This window comes from Sus scrofa, chromosome X, assembly GCF_054392235.1.
Source record: "Sus scrofa isolate SSC_HxYL_T2T_F1_AM1 chromosome X, Sscrofa_HxYL_maternal_Yorkshire_Landrace_v2.0, whole genome shotgun sequence".
Classification (NCBI taxonomy): Eukaryota; Metazoa; Chordata; class Mammalia; order Artiodactyla; family Suidae; genus Sus; species Sus scrofa.
The window spans coordinates 129,030,895-129,040,695 of NC_139401.1; the positions used below are offsets into that span (position 1 = coordinate 129,030,895).

The 9,801-nt window shown below is 38.9% G+C and overlaps 1 long non-coding RNA gene across 1 annotated transcript in view; it reads left to right on the forward strand.

Annotated features, from left to right (window-relative positions):
* LOC110257660 (uncharacterized) overlaps positions 1–9,801 on the forward strand; it is a 283,513-nt gene that overhangs the window by 242,176 nt on the left and 31,536 nt on the right. The gene's annotated exons all lie outside the window — the stretch shown is intronic.

The window sequence follows — 9,801 nt, forward strand, 5'->3', positions numbered from 1 at the left end:
GAGCTTCCGTCTACGCCACATCTGCCATGGGGAAGGAGACAGGGATGGGTATTTTTAGCTAACCCATGGCAAAGGCTTGCCAGAAGTCTATTTGTGCGAAGGACTGAGGAGATTCCTGGCAGAGAATTCACCTTAGGGAAAGTGTGATTCATTTGTTGTTTTCATTGTATTCATTTACTCCACAAATATTTAGTAAGGATACACTGTATGACAGTCACCGCGAGCATATACACATGTTGGTGAACAAGACCAGCAAACCCAGTTCCTGTGCAGAGATCTTCCCATCTAGTGGGGGAGGCAGCTATTTTAAAAAGTAATTAGTGAATAAAATCACTAAATACATTATTATAAAGAATGTTAGATGCCAGGGTCAAAATAAATAGGACTCTGCACTATAGGAGACTAATGAGCAGCTCCACATAAGGCTGAAGACAAGGCGATAAGAAAAGTTACTTATGAGAAGGACAGGTTTTGTTTGTATTGGTGAAAAAATTGGCAACAACCGAGATGTCTATCACTCTGATAAATATTACTCGATATATTCATATGACTCCTCTATAGCAGTTAAGCTAAATGAATTCTATTTCTATGCAAAGGTCTAAAAGAAATGTTAAACTACATGTATAACTGAATCACTTTGTGGTGCAGCAGAAATTATCACAACACTGTAAATCAGCTATACTTCAACAGAACTTTGAAAAAGGTTTTTATCAAGAAATGTTAAATTAAAAAATAGAGAATAACGCATACAGTGTTCTCTCATAAAACAAGCCTATAGATTCTCCATGGATAAACGCGCGCACACACACACACACACACACACACCCCAGTATGTTTGCCTCTGGGGACAGAGGAAAAGAACGCAACTGGGAAAGGGTTACAAAAATGGCTTCACCTGTATCTTCACGTGTTTATTTTTATATTAATAATATTGTTTGTATTTGTTCTAGGTCTTTTACATTGTCAGTTTGGGTGATGGGAACAAAAGTATTTGCCGTGATCTTATTGTTATACTCCGTCTTACTCCTTGCTCTCTCTCTCCCTTTTCAATCTTTCGTTCTTTTAATTTTCCAAAAAAAGTGATAATTAAGGATCCTATTGCTAATATTTCCCCTCGGGCCCATATATTTCTGTTCCCACACTGACTGTATTCATGTCACAAAGTGTTAATGACAATTAAATTCACACTCACACATACACACATTCTCAAAAACCAGGTGAAGCTACCATGGGAGCATTGGTCTTGCTATGAGAACTATTATTGCCTCATAATATCACCAAATCCAGTGTCTTTTGATACAGCAGACATTTTTTGCATTTAAATCGAATGCATAGAATTTATGACTAAGCAGAACTGACCTTGAGGAAGCACCAAACAAAGCATTTCCTCTTGCTTTGAAGATGTGAAAAGGATTTCAGTTTTCACAAAGTATGAGCAAAATCGTGGTACTCACTTAGGTAAAAGATGCCACTGGTCAATTTTTTTCTCCCAATTAATTAATAAAGAATGTCCCATAAGGAACCCATTAGGTTACAGGCATTTTGTATTTTGAGTAGACAAAATTACCGTGGAAAGAATGAGGGTACTGTCAAAAATCCCTACGATGACACTAACTATTAATTTTTTGACTCTCTACTCCTGGGGATTTGTAGTGATCAGTGTTCACACCTTTAAATTCACGTGGGTTCACAACCAATTGAGACGTTTACTATAGATGGAGATCAGAATACCAGCTTCATACTATTAACACTGAATGCAATAAGTTGGTTTGGTCTATGGCCACAGTTAGACTTCCCAGTGAAGACTTCTCAGTTGGATTTAGCCACCCAGTCCCAGGCAGTGTGAAGCATACCCTGAGGGTAAGTGGCCCTGGAGGACACAACACAAAAGGCATTGAGCTAAGCTTGGTCAGATTTTTCACTCAAAGTTAGTAGCAAGGTCACTTCTCTTTGGGAGTTGGGAGAGAGAGAGAGAACTCTCATCCTATGACGTCCGGAAAGGATGAGAGGATGGTATTCCTTACTCTATGGGCCAATCTAAGGACACTGGAAGGAGGACACAGTTCTGGCTCCACCTGTTAAATGGGCACAGTATGAAACATTTTATATCTATTTTCTATGTTTTTCACAACAGCCCTCTCGAAGTCAGCCTAATTATCCAGACTGTACAAAAAAGCAAAGTGAGACTCAGAATTTAAGTAACTCTTGGCTAGGTGGTTGGGCTGGGGTTCAAACCTAGGTTTATATGACTCCAGAGCCCACATGTTTTCTACTACCCACACTTCGTACCCATGAAATCACCTGATTTCCCCTAGTGATGCAGATGGGGCATAAAAATGTCATTAGTCCTTTCAAGTTTCTTGGATAATTGGAGCTTGTCAATCCCATGCATTTGACTCAGGATTAGATTATGCCAAATGAATTGTCTCTTCACAAAAATTTATTGTTTAATTTTAAGTTAATTCACCTTTGTAACTCTGAGAGGTTAAGTCCCATTCTGCCTTGGGTGTGTACACACAGTACCTATTAGCAATTAAAATGAGTTACAAATGTGTCAAGAAGAGATCCTGCTGCTGAAATCCAGGTCAGGTTACTTGAAATGGATATATATCTTCCTCTTCTAAATGTTAATTAGATGTTCTATTTTATCTTCAAAAGTTTCTAGCAGAAATTTTCTTGAAGCTGACACTTATAGGTCAAGAGAGCTTCTGAAAGGTTTATGTAACTTTACTCAAAATTCTGAAATGAAGATAAAAGCAAAATGTAAAAAAAAAAAAAAACAAAAAAAAAACAAAAAAAAACAAAAAAACTATTATGGACCATGGTCTCCATGCAGTGGCCTCAGAATTATCCAATAGACCTAGTAAATGATAACATGAAAAGCAAGCTATTTCAGATTCCATTAAATTTGACATTTTAGCGTCTGTGTGCCAATAACAAAGTAAATCTTTTCAAACTCGATACCAAAGTCAGTGCTCATTTTTTTTTCAATTCAATACATACTTATCAAGCATTTTATTCCATTTTATATAGCTTATCAACCAAAGCACAAATAAATAGCAAATAAACTTTTAGCCAAAAGAGTTTGGAAATAAAATGTTATTTCTTCTTGTGGCTGACCAAAAAGGCATATTGTAACATGGTTCATAAGCAGAGTGTGTTGTGCTGCATTAAATTTTAATGCTGATTGTCATTGAAAAATAAAACCAAAGCAGCAAAACATCAAACAACCCGGCAGAGGCATGTACATGAGAGATGGGAGATGAGTTTTACTCCTGCTTCGCCCGTGTGACTTTGAATTAAGTCACTTCACATTTCTGAGCCTTAGTTTCCCCATCTATAAATGAACGTATTGGACTAAAATTGGTCCTGCAAATGGCATCAGAGTCCACTTGAGAATCAAAGACCATTCCCAGGCTCCACCTCCAGAGTCTGGGGTTGGGGCCCAGAAATCTGCTGGAGGTTCACACAAACCACACAGTAAAGTTCTTTAAATGCCTTCCTGCTCTGCTGTCCCTCTAGTTTATGGAAAACACAGTAAAGAGAACAATCAGGATTGGTGTCTTGCTTATGGAAACCTCTGTGTGGTGGTGGCTGATTTCAAATCATCTTTGTCCCAGGATATAGGCTGCTGCCTGAGGGGTTGATAGTTTTCTTTGACAGAACATCTAATTGTGGATAAATGAATTCCCAAATGCACTTAAAAAAGAGGAAGAAAGAAAGGAGGGCAGGATGGAAGGAGGGAAAGCGGGCAGGCATACATGGAAAGCACAAATTCTTAGGCTATCAAGTGCCTTTAGTCAACATCTATACCAAAAATAATCACTGACATTTTGCAAGTAGAAAATTCTTAAAGATGACTAATCACTTTGGTATTTCAATGAAAGATAACAATTGAACAGGAAAGCCATGAAAGCAGCTTTATAAATCTGCAGAGTTTAACTGTAGATCACTTGCCTTAACTCTCATATTTTGAGATCTTTCTATGTAGAATTATTATATGAATATGTCATAGAATGTTTTTAAAGATTACTTGAGGCGCTATTGCATATTAATACTGAAAATGGCTCAAGAAATTGTATAACTTAACTCCATATAGTGGAATTCCGGTCGTGGCGCAGCGGGAAACAAATCCGACTAGGAACCATGAGGTTTCTGGTTCGATCCCTGGCCTCGCTCAGTGGGTTAAGGATCTGGCGTTGCTGTGGCTGTGGTGTAGGCCAGCGGCTACAGCTCCGATTCGACCCCTACCCTGGGAACCTCCATATGCCGCAGGTGCGGCCCTAAAAAGACGAAAGACCAAAACAAAACAAAACAAAACCAAAAAACTCCATATAGGTATCATGGTTCATCAGCATTCTAGGACTTGTTTTAGACAAACCACTTACTTAAAAGTCAGTGGAGAAGCACAATTGGATGAAGCCAGGTAGCCTGTGATCAATATCATCACCACAGCTCAAGACCGAATTTGGCTAAGGGCCGTAGCAGGGCTAACAAACGCATAATTCCATTGTTGTCTAATACACCCCACTGTTGATATAAATCATAGCAGATCTGTTCAGACCCTTGAGTAAATCATAGATTTGAATGACAAACCACTGAAACTTAATTTGTTATGACCCCCTTATTCATTTTGCAGGTCTCTATTTTATTTTTTCCATTTTAAAAGTTTTATTGAAGTATAGGTGATTTACAATGTTGTGATCATTTCTGCTGTACAACAAAGCGATTCAGTAATTCATGTACACACATCCATTCTCTCGCAGATTCTTTTCCCGTATAGATTATGACAGAAGACTGGGTAGAGTTCCCTGTGCTATACAGTAGGTTCCATTGGCAAGTCTAAATCAGGGACTTGAGCATACTCTGTATTCAAGAGATAGGAGTTCTCTTAGGTTGAGTATTATATTTTATAAAAATTGTAAGGAGAACATCGATTCATTCATTTGACAATTGTCCTTCTTTGCTGCAACTAATAACCAGCATCCGTCATTTAGCAACACTGTACAAGTCTTCTTAAACATTAGTATTTCTACTGAAATAAAATGCATTAAAATAAAGTAATTCAACACATTTAAATGATGGCAAATAAGTTGTCTGCCCAAATGGTGCTGTTTCCTGACCTGTACCAACTGGAGCAATATATAAAGAGCTAAGGAATCAGCACACTGAACTCATTATTCTGAAGCAACGATGTGTAGCAAAAAATGAGCTTGCATTTCCCGCCTTTCAAAATATTATAAAGTGACACTGACCCCATTACAGCACTTGGGCTGCTGTGGTGAGGTCCAGGGTAGGGGACAAATCTGGTGATGATTATGCCTCCTGTTTTGTCAGGGTTTCCTGGGGTTGCCCCAAAGTGATGCTTTTGAGAAACACCATATGGTTCCTCTACCCCAGGCTATTTTTTAACATCAGGCCATTTTTCTGAGAGAACTTCAGGGGTATTTCAGTTATCAAAAGTGTCATGAAATTTGAAGCTTTTTTTTTTTTCCCTTTTGAATTTGCCTAGGGACCACAATATGACCACAGACAGCTGCAAAAGCTGTTTGATGTATGTCCTGGAGCCATTGCACTTGACTTAGAGGTGACCTCACCTGCAATAATCAGGTGAATTGGGGTGTGTGCCAGGTGCTGTGATGACATCACTTAGGCAACTTCCTGGGAGATGAAAAATGGAAGGAAAAAAAAAAAAAGAACTGATATCACATCTGAGTAATCAATCATCAAGATCCAAGGTAAAAAAAAAAAATCCTTCCTCCTCTCATTGATTTGCAGTGATGGTTGAAGGCTGCATCCAGCTATTATTTGGAAATGATTTTAGTTACTTTGTAAATCTTACTCACCTCCCCTCTGAACCCATAATTTCTAAATGCTGCTTCATTTTGTGCAAATCACAACTTCAGGGTAGACCTGGAGTGTGTCATCCTTGCTATTTTTGAATATTAATGGCCTAGTCCTCTCCACAAATGATGACTTTTTTCAAAATCAGAAATACTTAATGCAAATCCTTAGTAGCTGCTCTTCTGGCTGTAACTCTTTAGAACTGGGCACCTTGTGTGCAGACATTTTTGAATGTTCCAGCAGAGTCAGCACTAAACTCTCTACCACAGCACATACTTTACCATATATTTATACTAGCCAAACAGAAATACATAAATAAAATCAACAGAACTTAGCACAGAGGCTCAACGGCATGATACCGTTCCGATAATGTGCAGTGTCAAACCCAATAAATTTGGTTTCCTCCTGAACGCATTAGGTTGTAACTCCAGACCAAAGCATAACTTCTAGCTGCGGTGAGATTAATAGGAAGGAATGTGTCAGGGTAAATGAAATACTTACTAATGCTGTCCTAAGCCTTATCTGTGAAATCTATGGCTTTTGCCATGTATATTCACTCCCGAGTCCAGTAAGCTTAAATCTGGTTCTAACTGATGAACCGCTCTACTCAATCACCACGGAGGGAGGTCTAGGACCCTTGGGAGCAGGGCTGATCACTAAGTGACATTTGATTTTAACACAATTGGTTGAGAGCCAGAAGTTTTACTATAACTTTGCACCGTAGACACTTCTTTTTTCTCTATTTCTAGTCTCCCCCTTTTTCTTTACTGCCCCCTTTTTCTCTTCGGTCCCATTGTCCCTCCTCTGCCCCATCCAGTATGTCAGTGTTTTTCAAATTGTGAGATACATCCTATTAATCCCTCATGAAGTCAGTTTAGCAGGCCATGGCCAGCAGTTGTTTCAATGAATTACAATCGAATATTTCAGGGTGCATGGCTATAACAAAGGTAATATTGTTTCAGAAACTCTGGTTTCAACCCATGACTGTGCCCTGGGTCATGACAGAAAATACCACTGATGGTAACAGATCACAAAGCAGGGCAGCAGGGAGCCTGGCATCTTACTCTGTCGCTAAGTCATAATGTACACTATGGTCCTTCAACTTAAGTGTGAAATAAATGTAAGGTGTTTATATACACATGCACACACATACATACTTATATATTACATAAAACACATATAATATGTATAGATATATAGTGTATGAATATAAATATATGGCATACTAGTATTCCTGGAGAGTGATGGAAACCAGGGATGCAGCTAAACCCCACATGGCACATGCCAGCCTCCACATCACTGCTTATCTGGTCCAAAATGTCGATAGTGCTGAGGCTGAGAAATCCTGATATACACATATATCCAGCTATTTGGAAAAATCTAGGAAGAGATTGAAATTTTTTTAAGTTTTCCTTTGAATGTCTGACACCACATAGCTCCAACCAGAATAGTCAATGACTTTCTAATCCTGATTCTATTATCCAATTTTAATCAAAATTATGCTTACTCATGAAAATCGTGGCTTTGGATTATTTAGTTACCTTAAGAAGGAAGGGTAGGACTTCCTCATTTCATGATTTCCCCTCACATATGGGTACCACGTCCCAATTTTAAAGGACTTTTGTATGAATCCCATCCTTACTGACTCCATAAGGCAGATGCTGGTACCCAGTTTTACATGTAAGTGAACGGAGAAGAGCAGTGCCTGCTTGGGTCCTCCTGCAAGTAAGAAGCAGAGTTGGGGATTTGAACCCAGGCCATTGGTCGTCTCCAAGGGTTTGGATATGAGTCTGATTAAAAGACAAACTACTCTGGGTCTGGCTCAGCACTCCTCCAACCAAGCCAACATGCCTGCCAAAATAATCAAAATAATTGAATTTAAAAATATCCACACTTTCAACAGCATCACAGAACCAACGTCTACAATATCCTTTAAACTCTAATTACTGGTATTAACAGCATGTCCTCTGTGTCTCCTTTCTTTATTTAGGAATTTGTCTGTCTCTGCCTGAACTCTTCTTTGAAACCTTTGGTTCAAAGGGACAGTATTCCCAGAAAACACCTCACATCTGTTTTATTTAAAAAAAAAAATTTTTTTAAAGCTTTCCAGCCCTGGATAGGTGTGGAAAAGGTAGGGAAGCAAAAGTCTCAGGCAAGCTGTGTACTACATGGTAACCAGGCAACATTCTGCATCGTCTCAGTAATGTATGCACATTTAAAAAACTGATCCTAGATGAAATTTCTGATTTTTTCTCCTGATCTTAGGATGAAACTATAAAAACCCAAGCAAAAGTTAAGTTTATATCTCTATTGCCCCGCTCGCATTGCAGTCAGAGATCTCTAAGTCCTTTGGTAATATGAACTAATCAACAGAGAACCGCACGTAAACAGAGATGCATTTACAATGCCCCTCCACCCAAGAATTAATAATGCCATTTTATTAATCCACAAAGTACATTGCTATGCACCTCTTTGACAATCAATTCTATCAACAATTTTTCCCCTAGCACGGAAACTTTTAGAAAAGTCAGTATAAAGCAGCTCTCCAATAAATTGGTACATTTAAAACTTTCACACGCTTCAAGCTCTGGTCTACTGTAATTATCTTGCAACAACCCTCACAGAAAGTTCTGTATTGCTCATCATTTTGTGTATGCTTCGTATGTGTGTAGCCAGGACACCCTTCAAAATAGCTACCTGCCTACTTGAAAATGTTATGCTGACAAAGAAAAGTCTGTTCTTTATCTTACTATCACTGTGGTGCCATGCTGAAAGGCAGGCTGCTCAGTGCTTTTCTGAAGGCTGATAAACATGTTAGACTTGCTTAAAGGCTAATTAAAAATGGATGCATGCCGTATTTTACAAGGTTCTACCGGATCAAAATAAAATGTCGGTCTTTGTCATTGATACCATACTCTGTATGTAAGTTGTGGCTTTTTGTCCCTCTAGCTACACACCACCCTTCTCAGGAAACTGTCTTTTTTTTTTTTTTTTTTTTTTTTTTTTTAGCCTGACTGTCTCATTGTTTCTGCCTTTGAATAGCCCCTTAGCTCTGTGTTTTGTGGTTGTTTATAGCACCCATTAGATAACTACACGAAAAGATGACACAGTCAGGAATGAGGTAAAGACAAAAGAAACAGTATTAACTGTTCTCAGTCAGTAATAATATGATGTGCCCAGGGTGCTGCGATAGCTGGTGGGGAACAGCACAGTGGATGGTTCGCACCATAAATAAGGATATTAATAACAAAAGGCAATGTTTCTGAATATGTGACTGTAAATAGCCGGGCCATGTGCATATGTGAGAACTGTGTTGTCTGAAATTGCTTATTTGAATGGCAGTAACATCTCAAAAAGGCTTTCTCAGGACTGAAGCAAAAGGAATAGTAATGATCCTTAAAACCTCAGAGATATGATTATAAGAGATAATTCTTTGGACTATTACTAAACTCTGCATATGTGCATAATATAAGATTATCATTAATTTTCTATTTAAAAGGCCCAGCATGGTCTCCTTGGAAAACCATTGTGGAAAAAAAATAAAGAAAGAAAAGCCAAGAAGAGAAGGAAGAAGCACAGAAGATTCCCCAGGGTAAGGACAAGAATGAGGCAGAAGTCTGTGCCCCGGAGAACGTGGTTTAAATGCATAGGAAATAACCTTGAAAACAGACAATGCAGATGCTTTAGCCCCAGAGCTCATTTGTGCTCTAACTTTGCACCCCTCCCCTCCCATTCAAGCCTGTGGATATTCTGAAGAATTGGGGGTTTTTCAGACTCTGTAGGGGGTACGGGAAAGTCAGGGGCCAGCTTCGACTTTAATTAAGGCTGCTCTCTTCCAGGATTGAGGGGGAAATTTCCTCTTGGTGACATCAAGTCAACTCCCTGTTCCCCACTCAAAAGAATACAACTGCAACTTTATCCCTAATTCCCTGGGAGAGGGGAAGCGAGGCCCTGGGG